The sequence below is a fragment of the Dermacentor albipictus genome, chromosome 1 (assembly GCF_038994185.2).
Source record: "Dermacentor albipictus isolate Rhodes 1998 colony chromosome 1, USDA_Dalb.pri_finalv2, whole genome shotgun sequence".
Classification (NCBI taxonomy): domain Eukaryota; kingdom Metazoa; phylum Arthropoda; class Arachnida; order Ixodida; family Ixodidae; genus Dermacentor; species Dermacentor albipictus.
In genome coordinates, this window is record NC_091821.1 from 16,178,022 (window position 1) to 16,197,117 (window position 19,096).

Here is a 19,096-nt window from a genome sequence, read left to right on the forward strand (position 1 = left end):
CGCGCTTTTCCCTGCTTTTTGAGTCAACAATCATGCACGTTCGTATGATATACGTATGGTATTGTATATAGTGTTGTCCGCACCCTACCATTTCCTGTGTTACTAGTCATTTTGCTTAAGAGTCCTATGCGTACTAGCGTCGCGTTGTTATCGATTGTGTTAGACGGAAACATGTGCGCCACGTTATGAATTATGCTGTTCTGAACAAACTCCCACACGTTGGCCGAATGTGGGCAGGGTTTCATGATAAGTGATGCCATAATAAGAAATTTAAAGTTGAAATTGAAGTTCTGAATATTTTCAGTGCACCACTTAAAGGGCTTTCCTAAGTCTCAGATTTCCCTGCGTTTGTAAGCGCTTACATTTCGGCAATGCTGTAAGAAAGTGCAGCAGTGTACAGAGCCCTAAACTTCGGTAGCAAAATCTTGACTTGCGAAACAACTTAGTTTACAGAAGAACTTCAGTGGTATAACTTGCATAGTGAAAAGCAAAATTTAATTTTAATTTTGAAGGTATAGCGCCACAGTCTTTCGAGGCAGCTAACAAAGGCAAAAGAAAAGGAAAGTCGCAGTTTCGCCCTAAAGGCGAAGCAGTTACAGCGATAGCAAAGTCTTAGTCAAGTATACGAAGTAATGATGGTGGTTTTATTGGCTATATAAATTGCAGTAAATATTCGCTCACTAAATAAAAAAAACAAGCAATGTGTCACGCTCGCACAAGCAAAGGTGAATGATGGCTGACACTCGCTCTTACAGCGCTGGCGTTAAAAAGAGCGATAGTTGCGGTGAGGTGAACGGCTCGTGCTTCCTCTCGCTCGAGTGCGTCTCCGAAACTTGAGATTACGCGACCTTCACCACTAGGCGCACGAGAACACAGCACACGCGATACTACCAGCCATATCAGCTAACCCTAACTTTTGCACATGCCCCAGATTACAAAAAAGATAAGTTGCGTGGGATGCCATGCGCAGCCTGAGCCGGGCTAGAAGACCAGACACCTGCTCACCTGCCACCCCCTCCTCACCCCCCCCCTAGCCCTAGCGCGCGCTTGATCACGTTAACACGCGCTGACTTCTCTTTCCCTCCCCTTCCTTGCGCGCCCCGGGATAGGATATTATGGCACTTGAACTTTATACAGAGCCTTATGGCGACGCCGGTGCTGATGGTGACGGCGGAAATTCGTCTTGAGTCTCCCTACATTTGTGATCGCAATAAAAACTCATGTTATGCGAACCAGCTCGGAGATATCGCATTCAGTATGGTTCGGTATCCCGCAAAGCGTTACCGGATGGACTGTAAGGAGAGCAATTGTGTGTGCGATGTTAGCGTCTGTGTAACGACAGCAGCAAGACGATGACGGCGGTGCCCATGGCGACAGTATGAGCGATTTTTTTTTATTTGGGTAGACGCTACAAAGTGTTTCGTTGTAATCTCGGCGAATCGCTAAGGCAGTGCAATCATAGACGCACAGCCTCAACGTACTGTTAGCTATACTACGATAGAAGTATTGGGGAATGGGAGTCGATACGGAAAGCGGTGGACTGCAGCATAGCGCACCAAAGCGCTGGCTGTCCCGAGAGGAACCGGCCCGTATTACATTTTACAATCAAACTCTCTCTATAGGACTTGATGCACGCAAAAGACAGCACAAAGGGCATGAATGTTCGCGCTTTGCATTCCTGCGCATGTACAGGGTGTGGCAAAAGTTACCCCCCCCTCTAGGTAAATCAATTTTGAAGAAGCGTAATGGCCCAAACCGAACGATTTTATGAACGCCCCATCTGAAAATTTGTGAAAGCGAATCTGCACAAGTGCAAAGTGCACGAAGCTCATAGACTAATACAGCATATAAAACAAACCAGGGAAATAAAATGCGAGGACCTGCTCAAGCGCTTTGGCAGTGGGGCACGTCAACGCGGCATTCTCATCACAAAAAAAACAGGCAGTGTTCATTAACAAGCAGTTTTTAAACCACCAAACGATAGGATATTGACAGGAAGCCTCAAAAGAAGCCAACGTCAGTGTAACGATTACCTCAAGAATTTCTCCCCCTGAATGAGCGATGATTTCGGGGACTATCAATTCTGATGGAAAGATGCCGCAGGTTTTCTTCGAACAGGAAGCCGAAGGGAGCAGCGCAAGTCATCGGGTGGAAATCTCGAACAAGAAGCTCCTGCTTCGGGCCGAATCACACTTCAGAAACCCAGAGCGGACGTATCAGCAAGGTTCAGTTCCGGCTCACATGGCGAAGGTGGTGCAACGGTGACGCCCGAAAAACTTCCCTGATTTCATTTTCGCTTCCGAATAGCCCCCAAACAGCTCAGATCTAAACCCGCTTGACTATTCAGTCTATGGCTGCTCGTTATTGAGGATTAAAAAAAACATGTCGATTTCACGTAGACTACATCCATGCAGCCATCGCTGCATTACCGAAGCCACTCAATGCTTGCATTCGAGTAAAATGCAGACTTTTCAAAGATTTTATTTAGATTTGGATTTCAAGAACTTAACACTTTAAGTTAGCATAAAAGTGATGTTGTTATACTGCATCGCAACCTTATTTATTGTTTTTTTTTGTCTGAGTGCGATAACGTTTGTTCCAACCTGCAGTAAGACACCAACATGCTTACAGGCCAGGGAATATAGAGCAAAACGAGGCACTAAGCGCTCCAGCCGTAACTGAAGCAGGTATTTTCTCACTATTATTAAACTTAGACAATAAAAAGTGTAATGGTCCAGATGGAATCCCGAACTGTTTACTGAAACGTTATGCCGAGCCCGTAAGAAAATATTTATGCCTTATGTACAAGCAATCTCCGAACGATGCCTTCCAGTAGAATGGAAAATTTCTAAAAGAGGGCCCGTCCACAAATAGGGCGATATCTCTTCTCAATAAAATTATAGAAATATCTCTCTCACATTTACATGCTGTAAAATTTTGGAACATATTATCTTAATATCTGTTACAGAGTTCATTGACGCAAATAATGTCCTCCATCCCTGCCAAGATGGCTTCAGGACTGGTCTGTCTACAGTTACCCAACTTGTTGAGATCCTACACGATTTCGCAAAAGCAATTAACGACCAGAAACAAATAGATGTAATTTACCTAGATTTCTCAAAAGCCCTTGATCATGTCTGCCATGCTAAACTGCTTCTAAAGCTTAAACCTAAACTAGGAGATGGGCTAATTTTACTTTGGGTTAACAATTACTTGTCTGACCACCGCCAGTTTGTTCAGTTAGGCTCCCACACCTCTGAAACTGTGCCAGTACTTTCTGGAGTACCCCTGGGTTCCGTTTTGGCTCGTATCCTGTTCCTTTTGTTCATAAACAACATAACTAATCAGGTTGAATCCACGATTAGGTTATTTGCAGACGACTGCGTCCTGTATAGAGAAGTACTAAACCGACAGGATCAAATTAGTCTTATAAAGATTTTTCTTTGATAGCCCAATGGTGTGATAACTGGCAAATGGTCATCAACTTTGATAAAAGAGTTTCAATGTAGGAACAAAAAAGAAACCCAAGCTTACCTTTCCATACAGCTGTGATAATACTAAAGTTAACACTGTCACTCAGTATAAGTACTTGGGCGTTATCATATCATCAGACTCGGGATGGTCGGCTCATGTACAGCCCGTAGCAAGCAAAGCGATGCGAAAGCTTACGTTCTTAAACCGGGCCCTGCGATACTCTACGAAGGAAGCCAAGCTCTTGGCCCATGTGACAATCGTACGTCCTGTCTTAGAATACGCGTACGCGGCGTGGTTTGCCTTTGCCCAAAATCAAATAGCTACTCTTGAGGCTGTCCAGCGAAAAGCCGCGCGTTTTATCTGTAACAGATATTAAATTAACGAGTTTTAGGTGCCAAAACTACTTTATGATTATGAGGCACGCCGTAGTGGGGACTCCGGAAATTTCGATCACCTGGGGTTCTTTAACGTGCACCTAAATCTAAGTACACGAGTGTTTTCGCATTTCGCCCCCATCGAAATGCGGCCGCCGTGGCCGGGATTCGATCCAGCGACGTCGTGCTCAGCAGCCCAACACCATAGCCACTGAGCAACCACGGCGAGTTGTAACAGATATAGGTGCACCGACTCGCCTACTCAGATGCTATCCGAGATCGGCCTTCATAAACTGAGCAGTCGTGGGATGCTGTACCAACTAATTTTTTTTTGTATCACATAATGAGGTTCATTCGGATTCTAACATCTATATTTCCTATAACACATCCATAGATACCCGTCATAAGCATCACCTTACACTCCAAGAATATTCTTGCGCTAACAATAAATTTAGTTTTTCGTTCTTCCCGCGAGCTGTTCGCAACTGGAATGTTCGGCCCAGAGGGTTGTCGCACAGCCCACTGTTGGCAAATTTGCTCAATTTGCTGGCTAAACAGTACTGTCAGCAACGACTAAGTGATGTTTCATCTTATGTTTATCATCGTTTTAATTACCAAGTGTTTTTGGAAATCTGTGATGTGAAATATGGATGATGCTATCAATTGTATATATCATATGCTAGTCCTTCTTTTCTTCCTTTCGTTCTCTTTTTGCAAACCATCATATGCATTTGAAATAAGTTGATGGTGCGTTATGTTTTCGCCATACTCATTGCTGTTAACATAGGTCCATTATTCTTTAGACTTACTAAGTACCCTTTCGTGTTGTTATGTAAATACCTGTACTACAATGCCTACAGACTCTTCTAACCCACTGCTGTAAAATTCCCTGGTGGGATTGACAGTATCACAAAATAAAAAAAGTAATAAAAACTGCCCACTGTTCACGCGCTCTCACATGCGCTATGGGGCGTGACGCATGTGCCAAGAGGAAGTTTGCATCGGCACGAGAGCAGCAGGCGTGCGAGCAGCAGGCTCGCCATAGTCGAGGTCCATACCGGACCTCGAGGATCGCGAGACGCAACGTCACGAGCCCAGCTTTCATTTTTTTTTCTCCTCGTTTTTTTTTTACAACGCTGCGCATTTTTTTTTTTGTGCGCGAGCTGTTGTGATTCTCTAGTTTCGCGCTGCGGCACAATTTTGCACGTTGTGCACAAGGACACGTGACTACCGGTATAATTCAGTGTTACATGAATACGGAGGCAGACACAAGCGGATCGCGGAGCATGATCACGCGTCGAAATACGGTAGAAACTGGCACAGTTTCGGTACTTGCGCACATGATTGCACGACCGTGGAAACAAGCAGAAGAAGCGGAAATACATCTCTCTTGCTTCGGTGCGAAGGTGTTGCTCTTCAAGCAACAGATCACATAAATAACCGATTTTGCCCTTGACTAATTCTCGAAGTCACGTGTCTAGATGATTGACGTAACACTGCGGACACGAGTACGTAGGCGTAGGGACAGGAGTACGTCACCGTCAGGCTTGGAGCGAGGTTGCCGCGAAAGAAAGGGAAAACGACGCTCGGAATGAAATTTCAGACCTTTTCGCGGCGCGTAGCGATGTAATATTTTGCAAACACGATCGTTAGCGCGCATTGTATGTGCGCTAACGGCTGTTCCCCTTGGGATTTCGCAGTGCGAGGCGCAGCAGGTCCAGCGCGGGCAAGGTGACATCATCCCTTGGTCACGTGGGTTTTCGTGCTATAGGATGTTAACCCCGTACGCCAGATTTTCCGCTTCATGGGGCATATATTGCTTTCGCTTTAAATATGGAGAGGGTGTCGCCATTTGGGCAAAGCGCATACCCTTACAAAAATTTTTATAGAAAATCCATAGACAGTCCATAGACATTTGTCTATGAAGTCTATAGACTGTCTATAGACATTTCTTTAGACTGGTCTATAGACAGTCTATAGATTTATGGCCGCACACTTTTTATAGACTGGTCTATAAAAAGTCTGAGTTTATAGACTGTCTATAGACATTTCTTTAGACTAGTCTATAGACAGTCTATAGACTTATGGCCGCACACTTTTTATAGACTAGTCTATAAAAAGTCTGAGTCTATAGACCGTCTATACACTGTCTATAGACTGTCTGTAGACTTATGGCCATACACTTTTTATAGACTAGTCTATAAAAAGTCTGAGTCTATAGATTGTCTATAGACTTTCGATAGACTTATGGCCATACACTTTTTATAGACTAGTCTATAAGAAGTCTAAGTCTATAGACTGTCTATAGACCGTCTATAGACTTATGGCCATACACTTTTTATGGACATTTTATAGACAAGTCTACAAAGACTGTATAAGGCCATAACTCCATAGCGGCTATCTACAAGTTAGTTTACATTTTTCATTACATGCGGTAGCAAAACGTTTTGAATGTATTTCATTTTATAGATATGAAATGCATGGAATGCAGATATTATGCATGTGCACCTGTTCCTTTTCATCTGCACTTATGCATTACCAATAGTAGATTAATAAAGCTCCTGAACCAGCTGTACTTTCATATATGTTGCATAAACAGAAAGAATTTATATAGTGCTGAATCATGCAGTGCAAAAAATAAAACAAATGCACCGGCAATACATTAACCGTTTTTATTGCTCGATATAATACATGAATTCCTTAAATTCTTGTCTTATGCTATTATGGAAACAGATTAAATATTTACACTACTCCTTGGCAAGCATGGTCGCCAGGCTGGCCTTGACCTTTGTGTCATTAGTCCCAAAGGTGCTGCAGGTGTATGCTGCAAATAAGTACATGCAGCAATATGAGGCAAAAATAACAGATGTGTATTCTTTGTGTGTTCATTAAGCAGCTGAAAATATTTACTCAAACCATCTAAGTCAATACTTAATGCGGTTTAACTATGACTAATGGCTGCTTGTCAATACAAATCAGTACCTTTATGCAATGTTCTATTGCATGGTATGGTGAACAATTAAACAGTCACAACTGCTGCTCGTGTCAGCAACAGTATGTTCCCTTTTATGACAAGTTCATATATGATGCATTAATGTACTTATCCCAAATGGTCCCTATATTTATTGCGGAAACGTTACCCAGTTGGGCTGTCTGTACAGTTTTTTTGGCTGGTAGTTAAGTATGCCCGTGCAGAGGGATGTTTTCAGGAGACGTGACTGGAATATTCCCAGTATCATGCCTAAGATTGTAATTTATTTTGCTTAGTACACATTGAAATGTATTTCTCATACTTTTAAATGAATGGGTCATTGGCCATAACTTCAACAGATGGCGGATGGGTTGATTGTATTGATATGTTACCTTAATGTCTTGCAGGTAATGAGGCCTCTTGGGCATGCTAACAGGTTTCCAAGTTAGGTATACCACATGAGCACCCGAAATACCACACGAGCACTTTGTGTCATGGCACGACAGATATGCACCTCCTAGGAAACAGAACTGATAGTATTGTTCGAATGAATTCTATCACAGTAAATTATTTAAGGTGCTTTGAAAGATGAAAATTTTTTCTAGGCTATCGAGGTTCAGGACGTTTAGTTAACGCAAAAAAAAACGTATTGAGTAAGAAATGCCTTGTCAGTCTGCTTGACTTTCTTTTTTTTTCAATAAATAGAACCAATTTCCTTCAATTTTTATGAAGTGAAACGTTTTAAAAATATATTTAACACAGATACTTTCTGGAAACTTTGACATGTAACAAGACAGCATACCTATGTGGCCAATTTAAAGTTTCCCGATCTTTTTCCAAGCCTTTCCTGGCTGTTTTCATGAAAATTTTCTGGCAATCCATGACGCCTGCAGCTTAAGTGCAATAAAAAATACTATGGTTTAATGCTTGCCAAGTAGTGCCAGTCCATAATATTTAGATAAAACGAATAACACGTCAGTCACTTAACATGTAGTATTAGATGCAACTGACTTGAATCCCTTGTTTAATAAAGCTGACAAGGGCTTCGGCAAGTTCGTAATTGATGGCCACACGAGTACAGCACGGAAGACACAGAGACACGCGTAAAACAAATGCAACAATGTGAGGGAAAACTATACAATGAGTTATTTTTACGGTTCAATAGTAGTTTTCTGTATAATTTGCTCTCACCACTTATGCCTCTAGTTGACTTTGTTTACCTATGACTAAAGACTACATGGCAATATTAATCAGTACCATTATGATGTTTCATTATATTATAGTATGATAAGCAGTTAGACAACCATAATGGTAGCCGGTGTTAGCAACGGTACGTTTCGTTTCAAGACAGGTTCATGTGACACACAGTGTACTCATAAAAATGAAAGAAATGTGAGAATCCCAAACGATTCCTATAATAATTGTTGAAACAAAGATACCCTGCTGGACTGTGCACATTTTTCAGGTGTTAATGCAATGTGCCCGTGCCGATCGAACATGCTCAGCATACTGACTGCAGTTTTGAACAATCACGTTAACATTTGCAATTTATTTCCGCTTTGAACAGTCTGCATTGTCTCTTTTCTCATACTTCGAGATGAATACATTTGCCACACTTTCAGTAGAATGCGCATGAATGGGGGCGTACTGATCAGGTCACTTATCAACTAAAACATGTTACGATCTCTTAGGTGTGTTAATAAGGGTAGAACAAATGCAATGTCCACTGAATTATTTGAATAATCTGTGCGTTATCTACTAAGAAAAGACCACCAAATTGATAATCTGGCTCTTTTTTCTTTTGTACAGCGCATATAGTATGCAGTCTGTCCAAGACGACGGCACTACATGCAACAGTAATGAAAACCGGAACACTTATTGCGCACGACAAGGGCTTCATACCGTGCACGACTGGCACAATGCGAATCTGCGCCAGCAGCTGCCTAGAGATTAAGAGCACGTAAACTGCATAACCACAAAGCATCGAAAGGCGCTTAACGCTTTTCATATAGCTCGAAAGATAACTTCTGCTGCTAAACTGTTTAAAAAAGAGAAAAAACAAATCTTCCAACTACCGTCAAACGCAATGCCTTCAGTCTGAAACGTGTAAAGGTGCTTCCCGGAGCGACTAATTTATTGTGCTCCAATTTTTTCGGCTAAGTTGCGAAGCTGCGAGTGACTGAGCTTATCGCAGGTTTCATGCTCCAAAAGCGTTTGTGGTTGCATATAAATAGATTGGGTGAATCTAGAGATTTTCGCTTGACATTTCTTCAAGTCTCGTGTTTTGCTTGCGGTAACTTCCCAAAATTATTTAGATTGGTTGCCAGAAACCTTAAAAATACTGCTACCTTAAAAACAATGCGAAAACGGCAGTGCACACACTGCTGATGCATGCCCCGCAAACACGGCCTTTCATCCGAGTACGTTAGCAGTTATTTAACTATACGTGTCTGTCAGAACATTCTTGATGCTAACACAATTTCGAGATATATACGTAAAGCGTGTCACGAGAATTTCACTACACATGCGGCGCAGCATTCATCGCGGCCGGATCAAGCGCCACGAAATGAGATCTACCACACTGGCTGCCCAACATACACAATCCGCTTAGTGGTAGGTCAATATCAAGTTAAAACATGGTGTAGCTTCCTTCTTTACGCACCTAAACTATTATGCGAAAATCAACAAGCCCGAGCGATCGCTCGCCGTAAAACATTCCGTATAGTAGAAGCGAGAACAAGAGCGCGTTATGAAACCATGTCAACGACAAACCGACACTATACCCGAGTCGCCTGCGCTACATGCAGCCGCTTCGCGCTACGAAATGCGCTCACATAATCATGAGCTATTGACGCAAAACATCTTTGCTAAAGCTTACCGTTCAGTGTAGTTGACGTGTGATGCCACAAAGATGACACGCATACACAGACACCAACGTTCAGGCGGACACCGCACACCGGTACAACCGTATACGTGCCTGGCGCACTCGTTGAGATGGCGCACCGCCGCGCATGCGCAAGATCTCCGCGCATGCGCAGGAGCTCCGCGCGCAAGAGCGCGCGCGCTCGGAGGAGTGTGAGCGCCTTTTCCTCCTTCATTTTTTTTTCGCTCTCTCTCTGCGCGCCATGCGCGCCGGAACGGGTGGCTTATTCATCTTTATCACCATTATTCATCTTTTTTCGTGGACGAAGGAAATGCGCTGGCAGGTTGTATGACAAACGTTGTGGGCTATCGTATGAGACTGGAACGCTAACTTGAATGCGCTGTTTGTAAAAGCCATTACAGGGCCCTTCAAAGGTTTCAGACGCATTATTGCCAGCGTCGATTAGTAATACAGCGTACTTGTAGCATATCTTCCAGCGTACCACCAAATGTGATGCCCGCACGTATGTTAGTGCTAATTTTCTGTTCCGGTGATAGGTCAAAGCAATCAGTACAGCATTGAGGTACTCATATGCGTGGCTGCCCAGGCATACCGCCGGCGAAATACTGGGTGGGCTCTGATATTTTGGCACCTATTTTAAGTGAATGAGAAACTTTGATGGGTTTATAGTGCAGGATATCAGTCAACAAAAAACCGCCCTATGTTAGTGACGCAGCCGAGGTATGAAGAAAATGTGAAAAGTATTCGAGAATCGGACGACACACAACGCGAACACCACATGCGCGACATCGGTTCATCGCACATTCACAAAGTCCGCATTGTCAGCTACAAACATTACGAGTCCTTGCTGTTAGCTCGATGCCTGTTTGGAATCCACTTGTAGCTGAAGCTGGCGTTCATAACAACTATTATAACAATTGGATCGGCGTTTTGCTTTCTTTATTCTACTGCCGCAAAAGTGATGCGACAACTGTGAAGACTGTCTTGGGATTGCCGAGACCGACTACGTAGATCATATCATGTGGTCAACAAATGCGGAGGTATACACTATGTGTATACTAATGTCTACAAATAGGCTCTACAGCAATCTCAGCAGTATACAACTTCAGTGGCTTATATCAAACGCAGCTACGTATTATCCTCCGGTACCTGCGCTTGGTTATAGCGTACACGGGTTGGGCCCAGATTAACGATGTTTGTCTATTGTTAATCTATAGACATGCAATACCACGACAACTCAGAGGCAGACCAGGTGGTGAATTCACCACCTGGTCTGCCGGCTTTCGCGACTTATTCACCACCTTTGCCACATCATCACCATCTGACCTTCACCAGCTGGTCTCGCGAAGTGTACGTCCGGGAAGCAGCCAGGATTAGGGCCTTCGGGTGCCTGGAAGACCTTTGTGACTCGGACGTTGCCTGTTCCGCCGCGATCCTCGTTCGGTGCAGCTGCACCGAATGACGACTAGCAGTCTGCACGGTTTGCCCGCCGCGCCGGGGTTGCACGCGGTGCCGGTCGCGCATGAACCAGTGCCATATCATCGCCTTCGCAGAGGGCGGGGAGTATGGGAACTCGGCATTACATATTATCGACTTTCTTATATAGACATTCAATACACCAGGAGAGAAAAAGAAATAGAAACCTTAGCCGACTATTATTATTAACTGTCTAATACAGAGAGTCTATAGACAGAGTATGGACAAAAATAAATAGAGACTGTATCGGCTTTCGTCTATAGGTAGTCTATATAGAGGGGAAGCAGACAAAAAAGAAACAAACACCTTATCGACTTTTTTCTATAGACCGTCCATAATCTATGAGTAGACGAAAACAAATAGAAACCTTATCGACTTTCGTCTTTAGAAAGTCTGTAGACAAAGTATGGACAAAAATAGATAGAGACCGTATCCACTTTCGTCTATAGGTAGTCCATAGAGGGGAAGGATAAAAAAAAACACCTTATCGACTTTTTTCTATAGACTGTCTATAGACTGCGAGTAGACAAAAAGAAATAGAAACCTTATCAACTTTCGTCTATAGAAAGTCTATAGACAAAGTATAGCCGCCGTGGTTGCTCAGTGGCTATGGTGTTAGGCTGCTGAGCACGAGGTCGCGGGATCGAATCCCGGCCACGGCGGCCGCATTTCGATGGGGGCGAAATGCGAAAACACCGGTGTACTTAGATTTAGGTGCACGTTAAAGAACCCCAGGTGGTCGAAATTTCCGCAATCCTCCACTACGGCGTGCCTCATAATCAGAAAGTGGTTTTGGCACGTAAAACCCCATAGTTTAATTTATTTTATAGACAAAGTATGGACAAAAATAGATAGAGACCGTAATCCACTTTTGTCTATAGGTAGTCCATGGAGGGGAAGGATACAATAAAGAAACAAACTCCTTATCGACTTTTTTCTATAAACTGTCTATAGACTGCGAGTAGACAAAAGAAATAGAAACCTTATCGACTTTCGTCTATAGAAAGTCTATAGACAAAGTATGGACAAAAATAGATAGAAGCTGTATCGACTTTCCTCTATAAGTACTCCATAGAGGGGAAGTAGGCAAAAAAGAGCAAACACCTTATCGACTTTTTTCTATAGACCGTCTATAGACTGCGTATAGACAAAAAGAAATAGAAACTTTATCGACTTTCGTCTATAGACAGTCTACAGACTTTGTATCAACAAAAGGCCAAATCTATAGAAAGGAAAGGTCGTCTATAAGAAGTCTATAGACTTTCTATACACAGTCTAAAGTCATTTTTGTAAGGGTACCCCCTGCTTTCCGTCATCTTTTTTCCTTTCGGAGCGATAATACACGGACCCACCGAGCAGCTCCACTTTTTTTATGCGAAGCATATTACTAGAGCTCAACCCAGCTCCTCAGTCGCGGCAGTGCCGCCTTCAATACCACGTGACACCGTGACGTCACGACAGAGGAGAAACGGGGCTCCAACTCGCGCCGTCGCTCGCGGCGTCGCCTTCAAGGCTGACCACGTGACACCGTGACGTCACGACAGAGGTGAAACGGGGCTCCAACTCGCGCCGTCGCTCGCGGCGTCGCGGCGATATATAAGCAGCGGCGCTTGCCTCTGCTAGACACTCACGAGGTGAGATGCCTCCTGGAGACAGAGCTGCTCGTTGGAATGAGAAGCGAAGGTTGCGGCGTGCTACAGAGACTGTTTCTAGGTGGCTTTGCTACGGCGCAGCGACTACGCGCCCCGCATCGGACGCGGTGCGCGTCGAGCAACGCAGCGTTCGGCGCGACAACGAAATGTGCGCCTGAGCAAGCGCCGCACGCCTGAGCCGACGCCGACGACACCGGCTTTTCTGCGACACGAGCTCCTTAACGCTGTCGCGTTAAAATAAAGGCTAGTATGCTTCGCATCCTGGGCTTAACCTTAGCTAAGCCACAGCCATTTTTTTTCAAGAGCGTTGCTTCGGCTACGGCTCGCGTGTTGCAGCTTATACCGATCAGGATAGTACAGTTATCAAGGAGTGCTTTATTACTCAAATTCGTGAATTTTAGAACCAGGGTTGTTGCTGCTGCCAGCAAGGAAACTAGAATCTGAAAAGCTCGAATATGAACTCCGGTAATCATTTGAGAATATCAGTGCCGTAAATACACAATATAACTTCTCGAGTATGCATGGTAACGAGGGAGAAGGCTTCAAAAGTGATTATTAGCCGTTTTTTTTTTTATTCTCCTGTCCTGCATGGTCGTAATGAATATATTACGAAAAAAATCCCTGCTATCGAATACCTAAAATCGAAGCAAATGCTTTGTTCCGCACAGTTCTTTTCCATAGAGTACGATACGTTGTTCTTTCTTATTCGATCAACCCTAACTTTGACACCTCCAGCCAGTCACAGTGAAAGCTAGTTTAAGAGGATGGTGTTAAGAATTTCGGCTGAAGTTCATTTCACTTTACATCTCTTGATATCACTTATGCTGGAGAGGGTTCTTTCAGCCGGAGCGTTAGAGGAGCGGCTGATGTGATACTACGGGTTGGACCAACGTGGGCCCATTTCTCAACTCTTTCGAACCGATAATATGTGTTTATTTTTCCGCTCTTTGTTCACCCAGAATTATTCGGCAGACTCCTGCTATTTGGTCAGTGGAAAAAAATTAGGAAGGCAGCGTTTCCCACTCTCGCTGGATTCTCCCTGGATTAGGCAACAAGCGAGCATTATGCTTCAGAAATAGGAGCAGCTTGGTTCTGGCCTCTATAAAAACAGCAACAGTTGCTGGACTTCTCAAAATAAACTTTCCAGAGCACGTCAGTCCTTTCTGAAACTCCATGGAAAACATTGGCAACGTACAAAGGCACAAAAGAACGAATTTGCTCTCTGCGGGAACAGTCTCAACGAAGCAACAGAGAAATTAGGGTTTGCAGGCTCTCTTGAAGTAATCAATAAACGAACTGATAGCGCACTAGCAGGTCTCGAGCTTTAGCTTCCTGTCAGCTTAAGAGGAAGATTCGCCGCAGAGCTCATATATCAAAACAAAAGGGAGCGGAAGAATCGTTTCTCCCGCCATCAAGTGCACCGAAGTTGAGGAGACGTCTTACATTTAAAAGCAAATGTTAACATCCATTGACTAAGGCGTATCAGAAAGCCCTTGCCCCTATCTTTTATTAGTCAAACTAAGGTACATACAGGTAGCTACAAATATGCATAGTATTATACGTACATTACACATTTTTACACGTAGTCCGCACACTGGTTGAGAGATTTTTACCATAGCAGCGCTAAATTTGAGATGCTCCTGTGCCATGTTGTCGTCAGTCAGCGACGTATGCGGACTCCCCGCAAGCTCATTGTCATGCAAGTCTTCAGGGCCGTTTGAAGACTCACAACACCACCAGCTGACTCTTCTCATAGTGAGACACCTTTCCCCATACGTGGGCTGCATTCTTCTGTGAATTTCGACGGGCGTTCGTCTCTTGCTCCATAGAAAACGAATCACACATCGTTGCTCGTACGCCGTGGACGTGTGAAGCACAACCGCCATCTTCAACAACTGACAGCAGTGCCGTGCCGCCGAGCTACCGGCAGATAAGGTCCAAGAAAGGTCCACCGCGGAGAATGGATATGTTGACTTCGCATTTGCAGCCGTAATTTGCCTAAAACGAAATAAAGGCAACTACTTTCTGATTCGCCCTCGTATTTAGGGCATCTATTCTTTCAAAAAAATTCTTCCAACATGAAAAATGAAAAAAAAATGAAGCGTCAAGTGTACAGTTCTTTAACTCGCCATATTCTGTAGACTGCGAAGCATCGACATTTGGGCCAGTGGGTACTGGTTGAACATCTTGAAGGGGCAGCGTCATTTTGCGCTGCCCCTTCAAGATATTCGGTAGACTGCTGCTGTTGATATATGAAAAAAATTAACTGCTGTATTTATGTGCAAGACCCACGTTATAGTTACGAGGCCCGCCTTAGCGGGGGATTCAGGAATTATTCTGACTACTTGGTGTTCTTGAACGTGCGCCCGTCGCATGGTACGTGGGTGTTTTTCTTCTTTTTTTTGCATTTCACCCCATCGAAATGCGGCTGCCACGGCTGGAATTTGATCGTACCCCCTCGGGCTTGGCAGCACGACGCCAAATCCACTCGCCAACAGTTTGCAGCAGTTTTCCGCCATCGTACACCTTTTTTCGCTTTTTTTGTTAAAGAGGCCACAAACGATACCGAAGCAGGGACCTACATAACTATACTGCAAACTGCCTGGAATGAGCCAAAGAATTAAGCACTTAGAATTAGGTAAACACTTTAAAGCAGGAACGCGAGCTTTTAACAGTTCAGAAATCAGTTGAATATATATCCTTTTTATCACCGCATCCAGGCATGCAGATGCCGTTCTTTTTTGTCCCCACTACAGAACACTGGAAGACTTTACCTGGTCAAGTCCGATATTTATCACCTGCTGAATTCATATTATATACTGTTAACCATTCATTTTGCATTGTACCTTGGTTCCATCTTGCGAATCTGTATTTTTCCCTCCCCACTTCTGCGATAGCCCTTGAGGGCTGGTACGGCTCGTACGGCAGGCTGGTATCGCTTACAATAATAAAAGAAATAATTAAATTGGCTGTAGCGCAGTTGATTTAAAGAATTGATCATTTTTCTTATTTTCACATAGATATAATAAATACGACATCTTGGCGCACAACTGGGACGTTGGCCCCTACTCCTTGTCTCATCTCCAGACTTTCCCCGTGGCATCTTACCACGAGCTAAAACACATCTGGCCACTGTGACCGTTGGTCGCGATATGTTATATATGGCCGATATGATTCGCTAGCATCACAAAGTAACTATTGCCAGACCAAGTCTTGCGGGGGTAATTACTGGTATTAATGGATATAATTGATTAGAATCATCACTTCGCTCTCATATTTTACCCCGATACTCCAATGTCTGTCACTGTTACAGGGACAGATACCAAAAAGTCTTGCTGGGGCTAGGGTACTCGAATTATACTGCAGTTGCGACAGCAGCTGGCTCCTGTACCGCATTGGCTAACCACATAATAACTGCCAAAGTGCGGTTGTATGTTATAGGTGGCACGTACCGGGCGCAAGCAATATATACATAATTTACGCGCAACAACTTTAATGAGCACTACGCTATCGCTTTTTCAAGCCAGCCTGAAGAAAAGTTGGCTCCGCTATTTTCCATCGTGCATAAAGGGCTTGTGCAAGGAAACCCGCCGAATGGAAATGCCAGTTTTTTGCGTGCGTGTTTGCTACCGCAGACCAACCCCTCCCCTCCCCCCCTCTCCATATCACTTCATCTTCCAGGAACAATTACTCCTTTCCAAGCAATTATGTTTTCTCACAAAACATTATCTCACGAAAATGTTTTCTTGAACACACACTAGTCAGGAGTTTACGCTACGTTGTTGCAGTTTACCCAACCGCAATTTTTTGCATTGATGCGCCTTTGTTAAGGCGCATCATACGCGCGAAGAAAGAAGTGCGCAAACAGATGGATTATGCCAGATTCCGCCGCGTGGATGATAATTCATAGAAGGGTAAGTCGTCATCCACTTTACAGTAACAAAAAGCTTCATACAAAGCCCACACAAGTACCTCACCGTTTCATGTACCCATCCTCCGAGTTGCCGTTACCTTTTTCTCTCCCGCAACCATCTGCTAGCATCCTCGTGCTCTTAGTTGCTGCAGCCACTGCCGTGAAGCGACGACGGTGCCGCGTTCTATACTCGAAGCAGGATGAATCATACATCAGCCGCGAAGCTTTCTTTCTGTGCGACCCCAATCCGTTTCTTCATAGATTCGTGTTATTATCATATAGATGTCAAATTTCACTTTCGCAACCGTACAAGAGAACTTCCTTGAAACTCGGTTGTGAGCAGCGATAAGTTTAGGTTTAGAGCTGCCGAGATCAGGCTCTGGTGTCTTAAAAGCCAGTGCCCGAGACTGGCGTGAACGCCAGGCAGCCGAGCCCAATGCGTAACGTCAGCAGCCAGTAGCGCTCTTTGAAGCTAGATATTGAGCGTACATATATCAAGGCAAGGAGAGGCGAGTTGTGAAGCACAGGCAAAGTACATTTTACGTGGCGCCAACCATTAACAGCACATGTAAACCCGCGCAGACCGCATTTAAGGTCGGACAGGAACTTTAAGAAGCGGCTATCAAGCCATAATTTCTGCAATCCTTGAATCGTGTGTAGTTGTTGCAAGTTCCAGCCGGTTTTCCGGGCTATACAGGACCTTAGCTTCCTTGTGGTACGAGAAAGTTTTCACAACGAAGCCTTGAAAGCGTTTAAAGGGGACTGAACATACCACATTTACCCGTCTACATTTTCATGGTTTTGTGGCGCAGAGAACTCACGTGGCTTGAAACACGCAGGAACACTTAGAGCATATGAAACTGCTTAGCGAACGCATGGTACACTCAAATATTATATATCCGCGTTCTATGAAAGTCGGTGGGGGATGGACAACTCTAAATTATAGTTAATAAGCGAATACTGCTGTTGACGTAAATGTCAGCTGGCGATGTTGGCCCGCCGGTTACGTGTTGACCACGTCATCACCCCACCACTTGCCACCCGCCGCGAAACTCAGCCGCGAGAATACTTGGCACCGCTAAGACACAAGCGATTCGGTCCGTAGGTATCAGGGACAGTCCAGTTCCAAAACTATCGCCACCTAATCACTGGGAAAGGAAAGTTGGAATTAATTTAATGAGCATCGATGACAATCCTAGAAGCGCGAAGTGAAGTCTCCTTTGCATAGAGATGTTTGAAGTGTTTAGAATGCAAACACTGCACAACGTGAACCCAAACGGCTGTTCAGTGTGTCCGCGGATTAACAAGGTGGGAGAGGTGTGGAGGATCGTGGTGTAATGGGTAACTTAAAGAAGTCATTATGCAGTTTTCTCGAGCGCATTCGCGCAAAATGCTAATACGATTAAAAGCAGTTGAGGCAGCTGCCAAAGGTCCTCTGAAGTTTTATTCTGTGGAGTTAGCAGACGGACGTTCAAATGTCCGGAATGTGGACTTCAAGAGGTGCCTCGCGTTTGGTTTCTCAGCAAGGCTGCCGTATAGAATTTCGAGGTAAGAAAAAGAAAGGCACAATTACACCTGTTGCAATGCACGCCATTACGTCAGCTTTTGTGACAACACGATAGATGGTGTCACCTCTGCATTATGTCAGTCTACGTAAAAAAAAAAAAAAACTCCGAGCTATGATGTGACAATCGATTGCAGGCACAAACGTTTCTGGACCGAGAGGGTACAGGAGTGCGAACGTTAGCAAACCGTTACTTTCACCTGAGGAGCGCACGTTCGAAAGGTCGAAGAGTGTAAACATGTAAGAAGCACTGCTTAGTGGTAGTTGGAACTACCACCCTTTGTAGCGTGCGCACGGACCCTTCAGCGCTTCGGCCTTTCAATATGCGCCAGCGCTAGCGTCCAGAACGCTCAGCATGTTTTCGGAAACAATCTTTAACTCTGTATTTCCTGCACAGTGCACTGAGTGAAACGTGACACTCAGCCCTGGTACCTACGTACAAGAATGAGGCCTGTTAGAAACGTCCGAAAGTAGGAATTTCAGAAACTTCAAATATATGCGAATCGAATAGCGTTTGCAATTCCATCCGTATTTAAGTCAAGAATTCACTATTGGAAGATTTCTAATGCTCGTTCCCTTTGAATATTTTAAGGGACAACATTTGTTGTCCTGTGAAAAAGACTGATACAAGTGGAGACTATTTCTCGATCCTGCTGCCTCAGAACGGTGGTTGTTGCGCAGACAGAACACTTGCTGTGCTAACGCAGGAAGAATATTTTTCACACAGGTTTCAGGTCCGTAAATAGGCATGTCTCGCCTTAAGCGGCCAACGAACTTGCTCTCTTTAT

The 19,096-nt window shown here is 44.2% G+C and overlaps 1 protein-coding gene and 1 long non-coding RNA gene across 2 annotated transcripts in view; both read right to left on the reverse strand.

The window, feature by feature from the left end:
- LOC135917103 (RYamide receptor-like) overlaps positions 1 to 19,096 on the reverse strand; it is a 399,699-nt gene that overhangs the window by 145,894 nt on the left and 234,709 nt on the right. The gene's annotated exons all lie outside the window — the stretch shown is intronic.
- Positions 6,502 to 9,828, reverse strand: LOC135917117 (uncharacterized). The gene is made up of 2 exons (XR_010569187.1): positions 9,698 to 9,828; positions 6,502 to 6,672 (listed from the first exon to the last, which is right to left on the reverse strand). It is a non-coding gene; the product is annotated as an uncharacterized lncRNA (long non-coding RNA).